Below are 11,900 nucleotides of genomic sequence, written 5' to 3' on the forward strand. Positions count from 1 at the left end.
CTCCTGGGGGCCGGAGGGCTCCCCGGCCTCCGGCTCGCCGCCCAGCGCGTGTGGTTCCTGCACCTCCTCCATCCGTCGGGTCGGATCGACTGTCCCGGCTCCTCCGCAGGACTTGGGTTAACTGGGGGCAAGAGGGGGCGGGCCGTTCCAGCTGGCATTTAAGAGAGGGTGTGTTGGGGGGAGGATCTGGGCCCCCAGGCCCTCCTCCCTCAGACCTAGGAGTCACGACACGGAGTGTCCTCCTCCCTCGGGCTTAGGAGCCCAGGTCATCTCTTCTAGGTCCCAGGAGTCTGGGACCTCCAGACCTCCAGCCCCCTCCTCCCCTAGCCGCTCCTCAGTTTCCCAGGCCTCCCGTCCCAGTTTCCCCGGGCCAGACAAGGACCCAGGCCCCCACCCTGGAGAGGGGTGTGGCAAACGAGCTAATGCAAGGGCTCCCTGCTCTCTAATCAGGCCCATCTACCTCATTAAGATCTGGCCTGGCGGGATTAAGAGGTTAATTAATGAAGACCCCCCCACCCCCCACCAGCAGAGGGGGTGAGGGTAGAGGGAAGAGGTCTTGCTTCTCCTACTTCCTCCTCTGCCCTCACCTGGGACACACCCTTGGGGCCCTGACATTTCTTGTTCTAGAAACCAAGGTAGGGGGTGAAAGGCAGAAAGAGACCCAGAGTCTGAGACGAGGAATCACAGAGATGGGGGACCCCAAGAAGACGTGGAGGTAGCAGCTCAGAGGGAAGCAGCCATCCCGCCTGGGTTTCCAGGGGCCTGCGACCCCTTCCTGGGGTCGGGGCAGGTGGCACAGGTTGCCAAAGCCTGTCTCAGAGGTCATGGGGAGTTTGGAGCAAGGGGTGGGGCAATGGTGGGGGCAGGAGATTGGGTGCGGAGGAAGTGGGGTGGTAGGGAAACCTGTAAAGCCAGATGCCCACGGCCACATCCTGCCCGTGCCACATCCCACGCCTCGTCCAGGTAAGCACAGGCGCAGAGCTCCACAGAGATTACAGAGTGCTTTCTGCCTGCTAGGCCCTTGTCTAAGCGCTTACAAGTTCACTTTATCTTCTAAGACGATAAGGAAGGAGGTGCTATTATAAAGGAAAGGTCACAGCAAACGGACGCGGAGCTCTATGCTGCCGCGCTCCAGCCCCTGTCTCTTCTGCACGCCAGTCCTGTGTGGAGGGCCGTGATTATCCCCGTTTCACAGATGAGAAAGTCACAGCAAACGGACGCGGAGCTGTACGCTGCCGCGCGCCAGCCCGTCTCGTCTGCACGCCAGTCCTGTGGAGGGCCGTGATTATCCCCGTTTCACAGATGAGGAAACGGACACTGCCCTCACAGGCCTGGTCCCTTACTGCCCCAGATAACCCCATGGGCTTCCACGGGCGCTTCCTGCCCCAGATTCGCAGAGAGACATGAGCTGTGGACACTGGGAGTTGAGCTCACACCCCAATGATGATGCTCATGTAATTGAGGGCTGCTTGTGTGCCAGGCATTGTCCTGAGTTCTTTAGGTGGGGTACTTAATTCAATCTCCACATCCTCCCTAGGAAATAGATACTATTGTTATACCAATTTTGCAGATGAAGAAACTGAGGCACAGAGAAGACTAGTGACTCACCAAAGGTTGCACAGCTGGTATGTGGCGAGTTGGATGCACAGAGCCTCGGATGAGATACACAGGGACGTGGATTCAGCTCACTGCCAGGGAGAAACACTGGCTCACTCAGAAGCAGACAGGAGATAATGGTCATATTTATTGAGTATCTGTCTTTAACTCACTGAACCTCACAACACTCCAGGAGGTGGGAACTGATAATAGTACCTCCATTCACAGATCAAGAGAGGTGAAGTGACCCGTCCTGAGAAAGCTGGGGATTAGCCAGGGTCCTGGGGAATGGGGAAGACCCATGGGAAAGGACGAACCAGCTAATGCATACCAGAGCCTAGGCCCCCTGCACCTGGAAGTCCCCGGAGATTCCCAAACATTCACAGAGCCCACAACACACGCATAATCGCACAACCGGAGACGCTCCCCAAACCACCACAAGCAGAAAATCCCACACCCGTTTCTGGCCACCTGCCCACCTGTCCTCATTGGAGGAAGAGGAGAAGGAGGAAGAAGGGGCAGAGCCACAGCAGGAGCATGGGGAGTGGAATCAGAGCTGTCCCCATGTCAGAATCCAGGGCAGGGAGTGGCCAGGAACCAAAGACCTAAAAATAAGGGCAGGGGAGAGTCCGAAGGATGGAAATCAACACCCCTCCTTTGCCTGCCCCCAGCCTGCCATGGTTTCCACATCGCCATCTCGAGGTGGCAGCCATGGGGGTCTTCACCTCCCCTGGAGAGGTCACTTTGCCTGTCTTGCTTTTGATCTGTGAATGGAGGTACTGTTACCTAACCACTCGGTCTCCCACTTAAACCTCCCATGGCTTCCAAGTGCCCTCAGGAGAAAAGTCCCAGCTCTTTGGCTGACGTTCGAGGCCCTGGATTTCTGGTCCCTGCCTCTAGGACTTGTTCTCTCCCATCTCAGGGATTTTGCTCGTGAAGTTCTTTCCACCTAGAATGCCCTGCCCTCTCACCCATGTCCCTATACTCAGAGGTTCCCAAACTTTAAGGTACATCAGATTTACCCAGGGAGCTTCTTTAAAATGTATATTTTTCAAGCCCCCCTCCCAGGAGTCCAATTCAGTCCCTTGGGTCCCCAGAATCTAAAATTTAAGAAGCACGCCACCCTCACGTTCCTACTATGAGAGACATTTTTTACCTCAATTTGAGGGATCCAGGAACACGACCACGCACTGCAAAGCCAAGTGGCTTTCAACATTAGATCTCAAACTCTCCACCTGGTAAAAGGTCCCAGTGTGGCGACTTGACTTCCGAAAGGCTATTTTCTAAACAGGCCAAGGCCTGGGTGGCCAACATGGCACCCTTCCCCAAAAGCCATCCTTCACCTGTCATGACATGTTAAAAAGCAGGAGCATGTCCACCCCGGTGACTCTCAGAGACCCTGCCCCACCTGACTCTTGCATTGCTGGAGGCAGTTTTGTGGCTAGGCAACCAGCCCCACCCTGAGATCTCAGCAGGGGAGTCACTTTCAGTGGGGGGCAACTAGTATTTCTTGAACAAATCTGGGGATGCTGTGGGCCCAAGGTGGGCTGCCGCTGGCCTCAGTGTGATCTGAGATTTTCAAGAGTAACCACAGGCTCAGCGCTGGCACTAACCTGAGATTTGCCCCACCCTGGTGACTCCCTGGGACCCCATGTCACCCAACTCACAGACAACCCAAGGCTCAGCTGCTGAAACTCAGAACTTGGAGTGCTTTGGGCCTTTTGCTGAGCTACCCCAGGCCCAGTACTGGTGGCATCCGCTTCGGTTCACAGCCTGGCCTCTCCCATGTGCCTCCAGGTCCAGCACAGGCAGCAACCAAGTGCAGATGGTTTGCAGTTCCTACCAGGTAGCCTCAGGAGGTCACATGGGAGCTGCTCTCAAGGGTGCCCCAGAACCAACACCTGGAGCCAGGCTTCAGACCACAATGGAGCACCACCTGATTAGCCCTACAAGTGGCACACCCAAAGGATGGTCTCAACAGGCACATGAGCCCGCTGAGGGGAATCTTACTCCATGAGGTCAGTCCTTACACAGCAGCTCATGCTGTGGGTGTGGCCAGTCCTCATAGCCAGTCAGCCTAAGAGTCAATCTCACCCACTGATGTGCCAACAGCAATCAAGGCTCAATAACAACAAAAGGGTACACACAATCCACACAAAGCACACTCCGGGAGCACCCAGAACAGGTGATCAAGGAGGCTGTGCCACTGGGCCACACAGGGCACCTGCTACATAAGGCCACTTGGCTAAGACTTAGAGACATAGCAGACTTACCTAATACACAGAAACAAACAGAGAAGCAGCCAAAATTAGTAAACAAAGAAATGTGTCCCCAAAAAAAGAACAGGAGAGAAGTCCAGAAAAAGAACTAAATGAAATAGAGGCAAGCAATCTGCCAGACAGAGTTTAAAATGCTGGTTATATAAATGCTCAATGAACTTAGGGGAAGGATAGATAAACTCAGTGAGAACTTATAAAAAGCTGGGGTGGCATCAAGCCTAACAACATTCGCATCATTGTGGTACCAGAAGAAGAAAAGAGAGAGCAAGGAATTGATAAACTATTTGAAGTAATAATGACTGAAAAGTTCCCTAACCTAGTGAAGTAAACAGACATACAACCCCAGGAAGCACAGAATCCCAAACAAGAAGAATTCAAACAGGTCCACACCAAGATGCATCATAATTAAAATGTCAAAGGTTAAAGACAAAGAGAGAATCCTAAAAGTAGCAAGAGAAAGGCAGCTAGTTACTTACAAAAGAGCTTCGATATACTGTCAGCCAATTTCTCAACAGAAACTTGGCAAACTAGAAGGGATTGGCACGAAATATTAAAAGGGATGAAAAGACCCTTACAACCAAGACTACTCTAGCCAGTAAGGCTATCAATTAAAATTGAAGGTGATACAGAGCTTACCAGACAGAAAAACTAAGGGAATTCATCGCCACCAAGGCAGTATTACACAAAATGTTAAACGGACTTCTTTAAGAAGGGGAGAAGATAATATATATATGAATAGTAAAATGGCAATAACTTTGTACCTATCAATACTCACTTTAAATGTAAATAGATTAAATACTCTAATCAAAAGACACAGGATAGCTGAATGAATAAGAAAACAAGAACTACATATATTCTGTCTACAGAAAGACACACACAGATTGAAAGTAAAGGGATGGAAAAAGATATTTTGTGCAAATGGAAATGAAAAAAAGCTGGGGTAACAATACTTATATCAGACAAAATAGACTTTAAAACAAAGACTATAATAAGAGACAAAGGACATTACATAATGATAATGGGATCAATCCCACAAGAGATTAAAACCCTAGTGAACACTTATGCACCCAACAATGGAGCACCTATTGACTGACATAGTAATACAGAGAGATCACTAGTAACACAGTCATAGTAGGGGACTTTAACACCCCATCGACACCAATGGACGGATCTTCCAGACAGAAAATCAAGAAAGAAACAGTGGCCTTAAATGACACACTAGAGCAAATGGATTTAACTGATATTTTTAGAGTATTTCACCCTAAAGCAGCAGAATATACATTCTTCTCAAGTGCACATGGAACGTTTTCCAAGATAGACCATGTTAAGCCACAAAACAAGCCTCACTAAATTTAAGAAGATTGAAATCATAGCAAACATCTTCTCCAACCACAACGGTATGAAACTAGAAATCAACTACAAGAAGAAAACTGAAAAATACACAAACACTGGAGGTTAAATAACATGCTACTAAACAATGAATGGGTTATCAGTGAGATCCAGGAAGAAATCAAAAGTAGCTTGAGACAAATGAAAGGGAAAACACAATGATCCAAAATCTATGGGATACAGCGAGAACAGTCCAAAGAGGAAAATTCATAGCAATACTGGCCTACTTCAAGAAACAAGAAAAATCTCAAACAGTCTAACCTTACACTTAAAGAAGTAGAAAAAGAACAACGAACAAAGCCCAAAGCGAGTAGAAGGAAGGAAATAATAAAAATCAGAGTGGAAATAAATGAAATAGAGTCTTAAAAAAAAAAAAAAACAGTACAAAAGATCAATGAAACCAAGAGCTGGTTCTTTGAAACAAGAAACAAAATTAATAAACCTTTAACCAGACTCATAAAGTAGAAAGAGAGAGGAGGATCCAAATAAACAAAATCAGCAACGAGAGAGAAGTGACAACTGACTCCACAGAAACACAAAAAATTATTTAAAAAATACTACGAGCAATTGTAGGCCAACAAATTGAACAATATAGAAGAAATGGATGACTTCCTAGAAACATACAATCTTCCAAGACTGAGTCAAAACAAAAAACAAAAACAAAACCCAGAAAATCTGAACCGATTACTACTAACAAAATTGAATCAGTAATCAAAAAATTTCTCACAAACAAAAGTCCTGGACTAAATGGCTCACGGGTGAATTTTACCAAACATTTAGAGAAGAATTAACACCAATTCTTTTCAAACTGTTCCAAAAAATTCAAGGAAAGAATGTTCACAAGCTCATTTTACAAGGCCACCATTACCCTGATTCCAAAAACCAAATAAAGACATTACAAAAGAAGGAGGAGGGGTGGGGAGGAGGAGGAGGAGGATGAGGAGAGAGAAAATTATAGGCCGATATCCCTGATGAACACAGATGCGAAAATCCTCAACAAAATATTAGCAAATCAAATCCAACAATACATTGAAAATATCATACACCATGGTTAAGTTGGATTTATTTCTGGGATGCAAGCTTGGTTCAGTATCTACGAATCAATTAATGTGATACACCACATCAACAAGTTGAAAGATAAAAATCATATGATCATATTAATAGATGCAAAAAAAAAATGTTTAACAAAATCCAGCATCGATTTATGATAAAAATTCTCAGTAAAGTGGGAATCGAGGGAACAGAGTTCAGCATAATAAAGGCCATATGTGACAAACTCACTGCCAACATCATATTCAATGGAGAAAAGCTAAAAGTGTTTTTCATGAGATCAGGAACAAGACAAAGATGTCCGCTTTCACTTCTTTTCATCAACATAGTATTGGAAGCCTTTGCCACAGCAGTCAGACAAAAAAAAAAAAAAAAAAAAGGAAAAAAAAAAAAGAATTAAAATGCATCCAAATTGAAAAGAAAAGAAGTAAAACTGTCATTATTTGCAGATGACATGATACTATATATAGAGAACCCTAAAGATTCCACCAAAAAACTGTTAGAACCGATAAATGAATTCACTAAAGTAGCAGAATACAAAATTAATATTCAGAAATCAGTTGCATTTTTATGCACTAATAATGAAACATCAGAAAGAGAAATTAAGAAAACAATTCCAGTTACGATTGCATCAAAAATATCTAGGAATAAATTTAATGAAGGAGTAAAAGACCTGTTCTAGGAAAATTACAAGTCATTGAAGAAAAAAGTTGAAGAAGATACAAATAAATGGAAGCATATGCCTTGCTCATGGATAGGAAGAACTAACATTGTTAAAATGTCCATACTACCCAAAGCAATCTATAGATTCGATGCAACCTCTATCAAAATACTAATGGGATTTTTCACAAAGCTAAAACAAATAATCAAAAAAATTATATAAAACCGTAAAAGACCCCAAATAGCCACAGCAATCTTGAGAAAGAAGAACAAAGTCGAGGTATCATGTTACCTGATATCAAACTATACTACAAAGCTATAGTACTCAAAACAGCATGGTACTGGCATAAAAACAGACACCTAGATCAATGAAACAGGATAGAGAGCTCGTAAATAAACCCATGCCTGTATGGTCATTTAATCTATGACAAAGGAGGCAAGAATACACAATTGAATAAAGACAGTCTATTCAATAAATGATGTTGGGAAAATCGGACAGATACATGCAAAAAAGTGAAACTGGACCATCTTATTACACCATACACAAGAATAAATTCAAAATGGATTAAAGAGTTAAACATAAGATCCCAAACCATGAAACTCCTAGAAGGAAACAGGCAGTAAACTCTCTGACATTGCTCTTAGTAATATTTTTTTTCCTGACATATCTTCTTAGGCAAGAGAAACAAAAGAAAAAATAAAGAAATGGGACTACATCAAACAAAAAAGTTTTTTTTATAACAAAGGAAACTATCAACAAAACAAAAAAGACAATTGACTGATTGGGAGAAGGTATTTGCCAATGATACATCTGATAAGGGGATAATATCTAAAATTGATAAAGCCTCATACTTCTCAACACCGAAAAAGCAAACGATCCAATTAAAAAATGGGCAGAGGATCTGAATAGGAATTTCTCCAAAGAGGACAAACAGATGGCCAATAGACATATGAAAAGATGTTCAACGTCACTAATCATCAGAGAAATGCAGATATGTCACCTCACACATGTCTATCATCAATAAATCAAAAATCAGTGTTGGTGAGGATGTGGAGAAAAGGGAACCCTTGTGTACTGTTGGTGGGATTGAAAATTGGTGCAGCCACTATGGAAATAGTTTAAAAATAGAACTATCATGTGATCCAGCAATCCCACTTGTGAGTATTTATCTGAAGAAAACCAAAACGTTAATTCGAAAAGATTTATGCACCCCTATGTTCACTGCAGCACTATTTACAATAGCCAAGATATGGAAGCAAACTAAGTGCCCATCGATAGACAATTGGATAAAAAAGAAGTGGTGCATATATACAATGGAATATTACTCAGCCATGAAAAGTGATATCTTATCATTTGCAATGACATGAGTGGACCTGGAGAGTATTATGTTTAGAGAAATAAGTCAGACAGAGAAAGATAAATACCATATGGTTGCACTTACATGTGGATCCAAAGAACAAAATAAATGAACAAACAAAACAGAAACAGGCTCATAGATACAGAGAACAAACGGGTGACTGCCAGATGAGAGCGGAGTTGGAGGGCTGGATGGAAAAGGTGAAGGGATTAAGAAATACAAATTGGCAGTTACAAGATAGACACGGAGATGTAAAGTACAGCGTAGGGAATATAGTTAATAATATTGTAATAACTATGTATAGTGCCAGGTGGATACTCGACTAATCGGGGGGATCACTTTGAAAATTATATAAATGTCTAACCGCTATGCTGTACACCTGAAACATATAAAATAATATCGAATGTCAACTCTAATCGAAAAGTAAAAAGAAATAAAATAAAAAGCATGAGCAATGGTGAGACTACATTGGGAAACGATTTGACGATTTCATTATAAAACCGACTATCCTGCCTTACAGCCTGGTGATCCCACTCCTAAGATTTAGCCCCAAGATGGGAAAAGATATGTCCCCACAAAGACCCACACACGCTTTCTCATAATACAGCTGACTCTTCGATAACATGGGATTGAAATATGAGGGTCCACTTACATGCGGATTTTTTCCCAACAAATAGTAGAAGTGCTATTTTCTCTTTCTTAGGATTTTCTTAATAATGGTTGCTTTTCTCTAGCTTACTTTATTGTAAGAATATAGTATATGATACATGTAGCATACAAAATATGTGGTAATTGACTACGTTATCGGTAAGGCTTCCAGTCTGTCAACAAACAGCAAGCTGTCAGCAGTTAAGTTTTAGTGGATTTTCAACCACATGGGGGATCAGCACCCCTCCCCCCTGCATGGTTCAAGAGTCAACTGTAGCTTCAAATCAACTCGTGTGTCCATCAACAGATGAACCATGGAATAGTCTGAGTAAGAAAAAGCCCTGGGCTGTTGAAACGTGCAACCACGTAGGTGAATCTAAAATCATCACGCAGAGTGATGAAGGCCAGGCCAGAAGAAAGCACATACTATGTGATTCCATTTATACCAAATTCCAGAAAAAGCACCAGTAATCAGAATCAGAGAGCATGTAAGAGGTAGCTAGGGGGACGAACTACAAAGAGGCATGGAATGGACTTCTCGGGGTGATGAAAATGTTCTGTCTTCATTGTGGTGGTAGTTACACGGGTGCAGACATTTGTCAAACTCATCAGACTGTACATTTTAAACGGGTGTATTTTATTGTATGTAAATAATAGCTCAATAAGAAACAAAACAAAAAGACTACCGCAACTGTCTACATACTAACAAGGAAATATCTACGAGCAGATTGAGTGAAAAAAGTAAGCTGTAGAACAGTGGCCTCATTGATATGAAGAAAAAAATACATAGTAAATATTTGTCAGGCTTCTCCGAAGGAAGCCTTTTCTATCTCTTATTCTTTCAAAAGATAACTTATTAAGCATCCACAGTGGCCGAGCCCTGTGCTTTGGGGGTACAATAGGGAAAGTACAGACAGACTCCTGTCCCCGTGAGTCTTCTGGACTTGAGCGGGGAGGGATGGGTTTTGACAAGTCAGTGAGCAACTAGTTAATTGACAAACAGGGCTAAGTGCTTCGAAGGTGAAGAATAGGCTGTGATGACAGAGAAGAGGAACCTATTTTAACTGGGATGGTCAGGGAGGGCTTCTGGAGGAGGTGACGTGTGAGCAGAGCCTTGAAGAAGGCTAAGGAGCTATCTGTGTGAAGGGCCAGGGGAAGAGCATGTCCAGGCAGGGGGAACAGCAAGTGCAAAAGCCCTGAGGTGTGTTTGGGGCACAGCAGGGGGGCCGGTGTGGCTGGAGAGGAGGGAGGGAAGCGGAGATGAGGTCAGAGAGAGATGAGGGCAGCTGCGTAGGATTTTTCTAAGTGCGACAATTTTCAAGTGAAACTATGGAGAAGATTTCAGCTGGGAAATGAGTAGACATAACTGATCTCTGACCGAGTGAAGGCAGACGAGGGTGGACAGGCCCAGGGAGGGTGGAGGAGTGGCTGGCAGAGGACAGGTTCAGGATCTCTCCTGGAGACAGAGAGGCTTGATCGGCCTTGAGGGTGTGAGCAATGGGCAGAAGGTGACACCTTTTGCTGAGAGAAGCTGGAGGCCAGAAGAGATGGGGGAGGGGCAGCATTTCATCTGCGATGCCAGGAGGTGACTGGATGAGAAGAGGGGTCAGGGCTGAGATACAGACCTGGGAGGCATCTCCACGTGGACAGCTGCGGAGCCAAATGAGATAATAAAAGCAAGATTGCAGGCAGACCGCAGAGGTCTCGCAGGTGTGGTCCAGACCACCGCAGCAAAGCGAGCATCACAAAAAAGTGAGCAGTGATCTTTTTGCTGGCGGAGGGTCTTGCCTTCAATCTATAAAAAACGCAACATCTATGAAGTGCAATAAAGCGAAGCACAATTTTTGAAAAATGAAGGTCAGGATGTGGTTCCATAGTGTAGCGGTTAGCACGTCTGCTTTACACACAGAAGGTCCTGGGTTCGCGTCCCAGTGGAGCCATGGTCCATGGTCTATGGCCATGCCACCCTGAACAAGGCAGATGTCTGATCTCGGAAGCTAAGCAGGGTTGGGCCTGGTTAGTACTTGGATGGGAGACCACCTAGGAAGATCAGGTGCTGTAGGCATAAATAAAAAAAAAAAGAAAAGAAAAAATAAGGGCAATAAAATGAAGTATGCCCGTAATAGCGGTTATGGATTGCTTGCTGCGTGTCAGGCACTGTCCTTTGTGCTTCGTGTATATGAACGAAGTGAGACTCTAAGGGAGGTGTTTTCGTTAAACCCGCTTTACAGATATGGAAGCTGAGCCACAGAGGGCCGAAGTGACTTGCTCAAGTTCACACAGCCAGAAAGTGGCAGATCTGGGATTTGAACCCTGGCAGTCTAGCCCCAGAGTCTGCACCCCTAGGGAGGGTGGCCCAGGTAGGGGCCGAGCTCCTCATGCTAGTATCTGACTTCAGGTTGATCTTTCCCACTAGCCATCCGGCCACGACTCTCCTCTCCTCGAATCCTTCCCAGCTCGCCAGAGGCCTCAGATCAGATTCTAGTTTGCAGCCCAATTTCTAACTCATTGAGTTGGTCCCAGTCCACCTGGGACTGCTCCGCCCTCTCTTTACATCGCAGCGACTCCAAATCCCATTCACAAGAAGATTCAGAGCTCTGGGGAAGAGGACAGGTGACGGACGCCAGTGCCAGGTGCTGTGCCAGGTGCCATGCCAGGGAGGTTGGTGGGCTCTGTCGCCGGTCGCACGTGGGAAGTCAGGCTGGGGGCCATTGCTCTCCCTTCCCCATCAGACAGTGTATTAGTTTCCTGTGCCTGATGCAACAAATTAGCACTAAGTTGGTGGCTTAAAACGACAGAAATTTATTCTCAGTTCTGGAAGTCGAAAGTCTGAAATCAAGTGCTGGCAGGGGCGCACTGTCTCCGGAGTCTCCAGGGGAGGATGTCTCTTCGCCTCTCCCAGCTTCCGGTGGCTGCTGGC

At 44.9% G+C, this 11,900-nt stretch overlaps 1 pseudogene; it reads left to right on the plus strand.

Moving 5' to 3' along the window:
* Positions 1-10,929: 10,929 nt before the first annotated feature.
* Positions 10,930-11,045, plus strand: LOC112479616 (annotated as a pseudogene).
* The last annotated feature ends 855 nt before the right edge of the window (positions 11,046-11,900 follow it).

This window comes from Pteropus alecto, unplaced genomic scaffold, assembly GCF_000325575.1.
Source record: "Pteropus alecto unplaced genomic scaffold, ASM32557v1 scaffold314, whole genome shotgun sequence".
Classification (NCBI taxonomy): Eukaryota; Metazoa; Chordata; class Mammalia; order Chiroptera; family Pteropodidae; genus Pteropus; species Pteropus alecto.